The following is a 12,617-nucleotide window of genomic DNA, read 5'->3' on the forward strand; positions in this document are numbered from 1 at the left end:
ATATTTCAGGATTCAATGAAAGTGATTTGTGTTTATATAATCTCTGCAAATATTTCCCGGTGACTGAAGACTGTATCAACATACGTATCTCTCCGTATGTATCACTTCGTACATATGTATGATGGTGAGAATCTAGAAACATACCAAAGTAGTCATGAATAAATTATTTTCACGAAAAGTTCAACATCCTGTTGTTGAAACTTTAAGATTTGTAGGACACAATTTGGAAGATTTTTTCTCAAAATCGACCCATGTTTTTAAGAAATTACGTTTATTTCGAAAGAGTAGAAGGCCAATCATGAAACCCTGGGTCACACCGCATTTTTTTCTGGTTCCTTCCATATGTAATACATATTTGTTGAGTTTTCCTGATATCATCAATATCAAAATTGAGTTGATTTTCCCAAAAATATTAAATTTTTTCCAGTGAACAAATCCCCTCCCAGTATTAGGGAATATTCAGTAATTCACATCTCGCAGCGATCAAACCTGCCTGGTTCAATTCCGTTGTGGACGCCTCTACTATTAGAGCTTGTATCGCACATAAATCTTGGTGGGGAAGAGGAGCGGAATGCTGCAGGATGAAGGATTATCCCGCATGACGTGTCTACTATAGTGGTTTTAAGGATTATTCTGGCTTAATTACGTGGCGAACCTCTCCCGCGCCCCACGAATAATTCCAGAATGTCGACACGCTCTCGCGGAACGACTTCAGATTAACGAACACCATCTACCGTATGTGAACACATGAAGAGCAGGATGTCTGGTGATTCCGACAGTGTTGTTGAGACACGAAGAAGCAGAGGAAAATTTTGAGAACTTTCGTGCGATTTTCATTGGCAGGGTGCTGAAGATAAAAATCAATAGTTCCCAACATAGTTAGCCTTTCATATTCATCTATTCATTTGTTTGTTGTTCATTTCTTTTCACACACACAACCCTTCATAATTACATATAGTATTGAGTCATGAGATGAATATGAAACTGAACTTATTGCAAATAAAATGATGCAGGTGAGGAAACGATGAATAAAGAAAAAAATTTAATTTCAATGAATGACGAAGAGTGACAAATGATGAACGAAATGCAAAACTAAATAGAAAAGAAGTGATGAATGAAATAACAAACTGAACCAACTTTGGTACTAGAGTGATTTTCTGAAAAATTCCAACTCACACCGAAGTTTGCTGACCAAACTTCGATGCTATGGCTTGTCGAATCATTTTTGTGTATGACTCTCCACCTACCTGAAAGAACGTTCCCTGAAAATGGTCGTCGATGGATATCTCTCGAATAATTTCACCATTGACGCTGGTGTTCCCCAGAGATTCATATTGTTTCCAACCCTCTTTTCATTGTATATCAACGACTCATTGGAAAAAACCGAGAATCCAATATATTGCTTTGCTGACGACTACATTACCTACGGAATCCAGGACATCGGTTGCAGATGCACATCTTCACCAGCAGCAATATCTTAGTGAGTATCTAGAAGTAACTTCGAAGTGGGGTAAAAGTAACCAGGTTCAATTCAATGCCACAAAAACCCAGGCATCGGTTTTCTCCAAGAAGATGGATGTTTCCGAGCCGGATATAATAATGTCAGATCTGACAATTTCGCTTTCAGCTTTGATAAGTTTGTTGGGGGTTGAAATGGACGCTAATATGTTTTGGCACAATCATGTCGCTGGAATTGCAAAGGCTGCTTCTCAAAAGCTTAGAAAAATGTTCCCAATCAGAGAACTATACACACCTCAGTAACTTTTGATGCTTTACAAAGCCTTTAGGATTTTCCTGTAGTGCTCGTGTGTAACCCTCAGAAAAAAACGAATATTATAGGTATTGATGCCGTTGCCACGTCGTAATAGTCTATCTGATAGTTACAGCGATGATGTGGTACTACTGACAGGGCCATAGTACGTATTCCAACACTATATATTTTGACATCAATTGATTGCAGCAGCCATCACTAGCATATACCTAACTACACTATCGAATTACTTGAACAAAGGCCGATACTTGGAGAAAATCCATAACGTATTCAAAATACATTTTACTGTGAGATTCTTGAATGAACAAAACCGCAACACGTATTTCGCTATACAAAAACTCCATCAGACGTGTACAGTCTGTCTAAATTCTACCTAATTTGTGTTTGATATATTATAAAAATTTGTATCATATCATATATCTTTCTACGTACTTGATGTCTAGTAATTATCTATACTATCACAGTTCCATTCGATGAGTCCATGTAACGTTTGGTAGATTTTTTCATGTTAGAATGTCCAATCAGTTCATATACAAACTCCAGTAGAATTTTCAGATTTTTAGATAGACAGCCATATTATCCGAATTCTCAAATTGAATCAAGAACTATTGAACACCTCTCTGTCTCCATTTTATTGAAAAGCATCCCACCTCAGTAACATATTCTGGCTTAGTCCACAATGAAGAAGCAAATTGTAGAGATGCAAATATAAAAGTAGTACAGACTATTTTTGAACTGATAACGAAAATACTTTTCAAAACACTATCGAAAACTTCGTTATGCTTCACTCATAACTAATCAAACGTGAACACTGGACGTCTATTTTTTGTCAAATAGTTCACTGAGATCTTGAATAATTGTCAGTCTAGTTAGATCTGTATCTATTTGATGATTATATGTGAAAGACCTAGTCCTGGAAACAAATGCATTTCCACTTTTCAACATCGAGAGCCATTCTACTACCAGCCGACCATGAATAGGAAACTGTAAGAACTACTCTGAATTTTTCGAAGTCACAAATACTTTCCATCTCAAAATATAACATCGTCAGCGGAAAGCTAATGTCATATTTTTAGAACATATGACCAACATCATTCATGAATAAGTTGAACAGGAGAGGACCCAATTGAGTTCCTTAGGGCACACCGGAAATAATTTTAATAGGGTTAGATTTGAATTTTCCACTTCGTCAAATTGTGCTTCACCTATGTGAGAGCTATGTGTACATTTTAGTAGCCATGAAGAAATAAACACAGAAGTTTTGGTGATTGGGAAAAGTTAATGGATTTATTCTGCGCCAGACGTTCCAATTTCACCTCCCATTTCCACTACAGCATGATCCCCTTCAATTTTATCCATAGGTTAGCTCTTTTCAATAAAATATTTATTACTGTTGATTCACTAAAACCAGAGGCGAAAAAGCACTGCACGATTGAATCTAAGGCATCGTCAGGTATAGCTGACGTGCAAAAACCTTCATATGGGAAGGTTGTCGCGGGTATCAAGATAAGAATCTTGAATCTTGACTATCCGACTACCTCATTTACCATGAAACAGCAGAGCATATACTTTGTGCCTGCCCCGCTAGGAACCGAATCAGGTTTTTAGAGTTCAGCAGAGCCGTACTCTTACCTGAAAGACCACTCACCATACAAACTAATCGGCTTCGTTGAGAAGCTGGGTTCATTTGGTAGAGTGTGAATAGGTGTGAGCCTCAATAAACTCTTGCGGGTTGCGGTGGAAGATCGAAAAGACCCACTCACTTTGGACCTAACCCAACCTAACTAGAGACTGCGGAAGATGACTTAATAATAATCAAGTTGACTTAGTATCCTGAAAATGCCAACTTGATTACCGAAACGCGGTCGAGAGACAATATTTTTGTTCCGATGGAGAACAATGTTTCCAATAGATATTAGTTACTAGTATCAACCTTTATTGCTATTGAGGAAACTTTTGTCATCTATGAATAATCATATTCGAGTCTATTTAGATAAAAATATTTTGAAAATGTTGAAAGTTCCCACTTTTTTATTTTAATTATAAGGATCTCCCTTCCACACAGACGAACACGTTCTCTGCTTTTCAATATGAATTGAATTTATCTATTGTTTTTATATGACAATTGAAATAACTATTTACTGATGAGGGTTACTGTAGCGAAACAATTTCAAATATTGTTTATGTTACCGAATCTTTTGAAAAACTACGGAGGACAACCCTCAAAAAACAAAAATTGTTGCGTACTGAAGATTAACGAGATCTTACATTTTAACGTGCGATACCCAGCCTAATATTTTGAAATCCGACAAGTAGGTACCATCCTTCAATTCTCAAGGATTCAAAAGAACCTATTTGTCATCTAACTTATCTATTTGTATACCTGCTACCTCTTCATGCGACATACATCACCCTCCATCACCACAGAAGCGTGCATGCCCTCATTTTATCACTCCTTTCCGCTGCGGGTGACACTGAAGTCGCTGAATTCTCTGGAAGCCAACGCATTAATCTAGTGACAGCCGAGACAAAATCTAATCGATCTGCAATTAGTCCTGGAATCAATCAGCAGGCTTATCTCTGGCTTAACATATATTAAAGCGAACGCACCCTTATACGAACCGTTCTAGTCATTGATGAAGAGTGAACTATAGGGAAATGCAGATTATACAGCGTGGAATGCGGTCAGGTGGCGTAAAAAAAAATCTCGATCCCAGTCGAATTTTCGAAGAGACAGGGAAGTTATCTTTTCAATGAAAAACAAAAAAGACCTGTCAAGGAAAGATCAAAGGTACGGCAGACAAAAATAAAATTGAAAAGCTGCCCCAAGAGAGAACGGATTAACTCGTGAGAAGTTGTTCTCGTATATGAAAAAAAGAAATGAAAAAATGAATGCGATTAAGTAAGAATCGATTCGGTGCACTCGCTTGGGTTTTGTGAATAGAAAAATATTAGATGGTGAAACCAATACAACGGCACACTAGGTTGTACTAGTTCAGGATATTTGCGGCTGCTACAGTGGAGAAGGGGTACACCCAAATTCAAGCGGAGTCTTCAATGGGCGGCAGGTAAATTATTTCACCCACAAGAATCCCGCTACTGAGATTCCCAACCCCCAATTCACCAAAGGGTTGGAATAAAATGCCCGTATAAGTTTGAACAGTTTAATAAATTTTAAATTAACATCAATCAACTGAACTGAATCCTTCGCACTTCCAGGAAGTTAGGACTTACTGAACTTATGATGTTATAAAATAAAACAAAGCAAATGTCATCACAGGTCAAGCACCAGTATCTGAAAGTTGCAAGTAAAAACAAATTACCCATCTCGAGTTGAATAACAAACAAAAGTAAAATGATCAAGCATAAACAAGCATTCAGCAATATTATCTTATTTGTCCGAAGGTTGGAGGTAATGAGTATGAATAAAAACAACAACAAAACAAAAAAACAACAATACTGTTAACGCATCAATAGTCAACAACATCATTTAACACTAGGTATTTAGGAGATCTGAGTCGAAATGCAATTTATTTTGCGACCACGTCATATCGGGCCAAATGCCCGATATCAATACTCAAGCACCCCAATATCCACTCAATCACGATTACAATAAATATAAGTAGTGCACTGAACGACCCACACAATTATTACAGCTCCTAAACAGTATTTTCAGTCGAGTGACAGTTACAACTAAGCGAAGTAAGCAATGGCAATAAAAACAATAAAATCTATCGATATACATATATATCGACATGTACACATATATGCGCAGGTAGCTGGGCAATATTCGTGCCGTAAGCTTATTATTCAGGTAAGCAATCAGCTATATAACTTTTACTAATAAACGAATTATAGACACATAGATATATGATCAAGATCAAGAACTTGCTTGTCCTAGTGTCGATAGGTTTAAATTCCTGTCCTAGTAGAGTTGTCGTGCTCATCCCGTGCTCATCCTGATACCTGTGTATCTTCAGTTCACTGGGATCACCCTGTAGAAGATGAAGGTTGCACCACTCTGTAGAAGATAAAGGTTGCACCACCCTGAAGCCTAGGTCAGAAACCAACCAGTCTAGCATTCAAAGTCCACCCTGTAAGTACTGCACACCTCCAATAACTTTTTGAACCAAGAAAAATGGAGAAGGAGGAAAAAACCCTATGAAAGAAAGATTTAATTAGGAGTTTTCCCTCTCATAAAAGGAAAACAAGCTTTCCATTCATTTAAAAACAAACCACAATTACTTGTGTCCTAACAATATCAATAAAAAATTAGAAAAATGAACATACCCAGGCTGAAAGGGGTTTCCTCTCCGAATACGACAGTACTAGAGTTGAGAAGAACGATTCAAATAGCCGATCCGCCCTGCGAGACGATTTTCAGCCTTATCGCACTTTTAGATGAGGAGTTAAACATTAAAATCATATTTCGGTTGAAATATGATTTGGATCCACACAAATTTGAGAAGATGGGCAACGTACCTGATGGGACTCTATGGAATCGGCCATGAACATCACCACCATGGTGGTGTTGTTTTCCAGATCCTCCGTAGAGTTCAAGTTCTGATAAATATCGAAACTACACACAAAAGCAACACCAATATAATTTTATAAAAAAAAATCTGTCAGCTCACGAACTCTTGAGACGAACTGTTATATTTGGAATAAAAATAAAATTGAGGAGTTTTGTGGTTACAATACCATCATGGGGTTTCGATTCAAAAGATGAGAAAAATATAGATGCTATTAAATGGGTATTCATGGACAGAAATATTTTTCGTAACATAAACTGATCGTTAACATTGTTCATAAGTTCTTGGACATTTCATTTCGGAAACATATATTCGTTCGTCAGCATTTTCCTAACGGAATTTCCAAAACATCTTGGGGCAGGCATGGTTTGTGAATGGCTTTTCAATTTATTGGCATTAGAGCAGGTACATTCGTTTGTTTTTCTCTGCCTCAATCAGTGACTTCTCTAGCAAAGCAGCCTGATATGTTTCTTCTGCAGGAAATTAAGTTTCTAAATTTTCTTTAGTGAATAGTTTTCTCTTTTATGAACCAAGTTTGTATCAAGCTTCTCGAGAAATCGTTTATTTTCCACGTAAGGAACTGTGTTAACAGTGAAATATCAAATTTTTTGACGCTGATAATTAACTTGAGGAGCTCTTGTTTGCTGTCTCTTAATGTTTTATTGAATATCACCATCTACTTAGTTCACACGTATTGCGTTCTTGGACCACACGATTCATTTACTCCACTCACGATAACTAGGAGGAAGAAGGCAGTTCAAGTTTGAGAAACATCTAGAACAACGAAGTTATAATGAAATATGTGAATGTTTTCTCTCCAGGTGGATTTTGAGCATTACAGAAAAAAGCCTGAATCTATTTCGAGTTGATCTACAATAATGTCCACGCAGTTACATTACTCACGTGCCAGAAATTTTCAACGCTGTCTGTGTCTTCGCCGCGTTTCCACGATTTATAGCGACGCAAATTCAATTATCATCGGAAAATGTGAAATATAATTCAATTCCAATCATAATCAATGCCGTTATAGCAACCAGGCCATAGATAGGGAGAAACAGCTGCGTTCAACAATCAATTTTCGAAGCAAATAAACAACAACACTTAGCCGAGTTTTATTTTTCAGCACTGCTGCAGACATTTGTATCAACAGTGAATACCGTGTCGTCTCATGGGCGTAGCATGTATTTTCATTTTCTGGTTTGGTAATTATCCGAGTCTGTATGGAATTGTATACGAGACATAAATGGTTGCATTATAGGTTCATTTCCGTTACATCAATATCTTTTGTCGGAACCTTCGGTGTAGTAATGGATATTTCTGGAATTTTTTCCCAACAATAAACCGTTATTTTAACACCTTAACACGTGTGTCGACGGTTTGGTGTCGGGAAAACCTCCAGTGATATTAGTCTTTTGTCGGGTTTGTAAACCGTCGTACTACTGGATAAAAACACATCTGAAGAAGGTAGCCATGCAAGCTAGCGATACGTCACAGTACATGGCCCTCATACCGGACAAAAGATACTGACGTAGTAGACTTCAACTGAGAAAATCGAACTACTTTTACTGTTTTCATTTTCAAATAAACAGAATTCCCATTTTGAAAATTTCAGATATTCCATGTAGTTTGAAATTATCTTGCATGCTAGAAAGTTTATATCGAGAAACAACATTTTAATGGCATTTTCTTTCTGCATTCACCTTCCTCAATAGTCCTGGACTATGTGGGAAATTTCTAGAAATCAATTCGACTCAAGTTTCTTCTATAACTGGCCAATCGTAACAAGTCCATAAGAACATAATAGGTAGCAACAATAATTTTTGTAATACAGTCGATATCTTTCGGTAGTTTTCAATAAAGTCAAAACTTCATTAGATTATGTATCAACCCGGCCAAATATACGAATAATATTGAATGCCGGGGCTATGACAAGATGCCTAGACTATCTCTGGTGTGATCACTCCCATGTGAAGTATTTTGTTGAAAATTTCCAACACACGGACTCTTGATCGAGAAATAATAAAGTGATCCACTTAATTTCACCATTTCATTCACAGAGATGATGAGTACAACTCAATTCGATTTTTGCACCATGTATCAACATGTGTACAGAGTTGGGTCAATTATATTTCTCGCGTCGCGAGTTTTTGACAAAAAAAACAAATCGATTGTAACGCTAGGGTTTCTAAACATCTCTTTATATATCTCACAACAATTGAACAACAGTATACGAGTATATTGTTGTTTATTAATTGTTAGTACCAGAATCCCTCTTCTGATTACCAGAAAGTATTGTTTGGTTCACGTCCAACTGTCCAACGTCTCGCTTGTTTGACTCAACAAAACAGCAACATCATTCAAACCAGAACGTACAATAAGGCCCATGCTCCGTAATCCAAAAGTTCAGATACTTCTGGAGTTCCAAGAGATTACGAAATACCATGTCAAGGCTGTGACATGGTACTTCGTATTGCTATTCGCGAGCATAGACATGAATTTTCTATCTATTCATCTCTTCCCACACGTATTGGCAAAAGGGCACAACATGAATTTCGAAAAGACTGGAACACTAGCAAGCAATGGAAACTTCTACTTTCGAACAATCAGTGAGGCTATAGAAATTGAAAAGCGCAAAGATATCCAAGAAGGTGGAGATTCATCTTATCACGCAACAAAATCTAACAGATCGCACAACCCCAGAAGCAAAACTTAGCACGTTATAATTTAGGTATAGTGATAAAGGCAGGGGAGACGGTACAGACTTACAAATTTGTCATCAATTGAAAAAATATGTGTTCCTGTCAGGTTACAGAAAATGAACTACTCTGAGATATATTCATGATGTTCGAAATTCTATCTAATATTTCAATTATATGATATCCCACAACACACGTCATCTAGATGACGATCATTTATACATCATTTTTGTGATCATTTCTTCACGAACATTATTTTTTTTTAACTGATTCTATCCATCGAGAAGGCATAAAATTAGCCGATACCTTGACAATGAAACAATTTTTCACTTCTGACATAGACGTTGGTGTTTTCCATGATAAATGACCATCAGTTCAGCGTTTCGAAAACAATGTGGTTCTTCTTCAATCTTTGGCATGACAAGAGCGTACTAATAAAGATGCCAATCACTCGTGTTGGTGAAATAGTAGAGCAAAACAATTTTTTGTCAGTTATCAATCACTTCTCTCCATCGCCCTTTCTACGCCATTGCGGTCGGTCGTAGAGGCATCGCGGCTGGCGGATGAAGATAAGCAGGAGGGCGTTTCGCCATTTCAGCGCCGTTTCAGGCACCGTTTCAGGCATTGTCTGAAATTACTCGTAACCGAGTCGATGGCCATTGAAAACAAACACGGCGTTTCTAAAACAAACCACGTACAAGCCATCGACTGCACCGATCCGTGTTTGTTTTTGCATTAACTGCTTGAAAGTACTGGGTATCATTTCTGGCCTAGAATAGGATTTTGCGGTGATATTGGAATCGATTACATGTTTCTCAATTACATGCTGGAAGTTGTTCCTTTATACAATTCAATGGTTTATTCATATTACTGTCTGAAGCAAATGTCTTTTCGAGACACACGGTTTCCAAAAACTCAATTTCGATACCAACTGATTTTGCGTTAAATTCGTTCATATTCCACAATATGAAAGCAGCACTCATATTCAGTGCGGCGAGTAAAGTCCCCATCAAATGTGAATTATTTTTATTGTCGCAACTCAGTATTTGCTTGGCTTAATAATGAGAGGATTTTATTCGCTGTTTCACTCATTTATCATTCATCCAAATAATGGAAGAACTCATTTGAAAACTTAATTAAACATTCATTGTAACAAAACGAGGAAAATACTTCAGGAATGGAAAATTGATCAGTATGCAATCTGTGCAAAGTTTGCACAGATTGCATACTGTTTTATATTGTTTTTTATTTATATTGTTTTATATTTCTATATCATATGATCGTATCAATTTTGAAGTCTATGAATTTGGAATATCAAAAAATGGAATTCTGAATACTGAGTATTTTTGTCCTAGAATATTGAAGTTAAGGTTGAAACATATTTCAATTCATGTATTCGCTTGAATGAATTTGAATTAGTTCATGATTATTTGACATTATTGTTAGTTCCATTCGAAATTTAACTTTGACATCAATCTCTGCTACGATTGAGATGAAGAATAACCAATAAAATGTAATTATGTGACCTGCATCATCCGTCAAAGTTGGATTAGTTCCTGAAATTAATACAAAAGTGGAGATATTTCTCGAAATATCGAAAAAAAAAGTTAATTGAAGAAGTTTTTCTCAATACAATTTTTCTAATGCGAAATAAGACTATGCGGAATCAACAAAAAAACTTTTCAATTTTGACAATGCTTCATTACAAAAACTTTGTCTTCAAAGTAAAGTTGAATCAAATATGTGTTTCTCTACAAAATCATAATGGGCTATTGAAAATTGATCAACTGGTCATCGATGGCTTGAACAAAAGAAAAATGTTTTTAAAAATATTCCTGTTATCGAAATGGAAGTATCTGTCATTCATGCATTCAAAAATGTAAAACATGTATGATTATAAATGGAAATTTGGAAGAATAAACCTTGTTGATTCATCAGGACAAATTCAAACACCAGCATAGAATTTCAAAAATTATATAGCCTCCAATCATTTTCAATATTTCTATAATGACTGAATTATCGAACCTGAAAACCTTTCCATGATTTGTTTCAGCTATGAACTGGTCTTGCAAACAGTGAATTTTATAGTCATGAATATGAATATGTGTGGATTTTTTCAGATCCGGTCTATATTTTCCATCGAATAATGATGATCTGCTATAATATCAATGCAAAATCCACTCAATTATTCATGGTATTGCACCACGATCTTATGTGGTTTGCAATGTAATGGAAATTCTAATGAGAATGATACGAAACTGGAATATAACTATGTTCCCTTCTCGGTTTCTTGCAAAATTTCCAATTTTTGAACTTGGGGAAAAAAATGGTGAAATCAATGGAGATCGAAGACGTCATTGGTGTACCCTTCAAAGAAGTCCCTTCAATGTTTCGTCGAAGCATTTCTGATATGTACTTTTTGGTTTCTCCTTGAGCTAGCTCAGCGAGTTGCTTTTTATCTCCTCGATCGTCACAAAACACCGTTTTTCATGGGCCTCTTCAGTCTTGGTAACAGGAAAAAGTCACAGGGGGCATAATCTGGTGAATGCGATGGATGAGACATGATAACAGTGTTGTTTCTGGCCAAAAAAAATACGAATAAACAATGAAGTGTGAACAGGTTCATTGTCGTAATGCATTACCCATGAGTTGTTTTTCATCATTACCAGATGTTTTCTTCATATTGCTTCCCGCAAGTGGCGGATATTTCCAAGATAATACTCGTTATTGACTGTACGACCATGTGACAAGAACTGATGCAATATCTCACGGTAATCGAAGTGAACCATGGACAAAACTTCGACATTTGATCGAAATTGACGAGCGTTTTTTGATCTTGTCTCTTCTTGGCTCTTCATGGGGACAATTGGATGTCATAACCATATACTCATGATTCCCCATCAGTTATGATCTTTTTGAGCTGATCTGGATCTGCGTTCACTTCATTCAACAATGAGCGATGCTCATGCACCGAGTTTTTTGTCAAAATCTAGCAATTTTAGAACGAATTTTTGCCGCCACACACTTCGAAACCAAATTTTATGAAGAATTTGTATGGCATGCATCCTCAGCAACTTTTTCATTGGTGATTTAACGATTCTCGATAAGAATTTTCTTTACTTTCTCAATATTGTCATCGGTTCTTGATGTACCGGGTCGTCCAGTGCGAGGGTCGTCATTCACATATTTTCGACCTTCTATGAAAAGCTTGTACCACTCGTTAACTGTATGCCACTGTCTACATGTCGAATGATGTTCAATCATTTGATTTCATACATTTTTTGACTCAGATTACAATCACCGTATGCCACTGTCAACATGTCAAATGATTTTTAAGCACTTGATTCCATACAATTTTTTTTGGCTCAGAGTACAATCGTCGTATGCCACTGTCAACATTTGGAATGTTTTGAGGCACTTAATTCCATACATTTTTTGACTCAAAGTACAATCACCATTTGCCACTGCCAAACATTTCGAATGTTTTCAAGCACTCAGTTAAATTTTTCACACAAAATTTGAAGTAGTCTTTGATCCATTTTTGTCGATAACAGAAAATCGCCAAACACACGCAAGCACTTCTTACTTTCATGCCTCCCACCGACAAACTAAACATGC

At 36.6% G+C, this 12,617-nt stretch overlaps 1 protein-coding gene across 1 annotated transcript in view; it reads right to left on the minus strand.

Annotated features, from left to right (window-relative positions):
- Positions 1 to 12,617, minus strand: part of kek3 (leucine-rich repeat, immunoglobulin-like domain-containing kekkon 3 protein) — a 600,794-nt gene that overhangs the window by 235,150 nt on the left and 353,027 nt on the right.

The sequence above is a fragment of the Leptinotarsa decemlineata genome, unplaced genomic scaffold (genome assembly GCF_025532065.1).
Source record: "Leptinotarsa decemlineata unplaced genomic scaffold, Ldec_3_MD MMD2_tig00026328_RagTag_RagTag, whole genome shotgun sequence".
Classification (NCBI taxonomy): domain Eukaryota; kingdom Metazoa; phylum Arthropoda; class Insecta; order Coleoptera; family Chrysomelidae; genus Leptinotarsa; species Leptinotarsa decemlineata.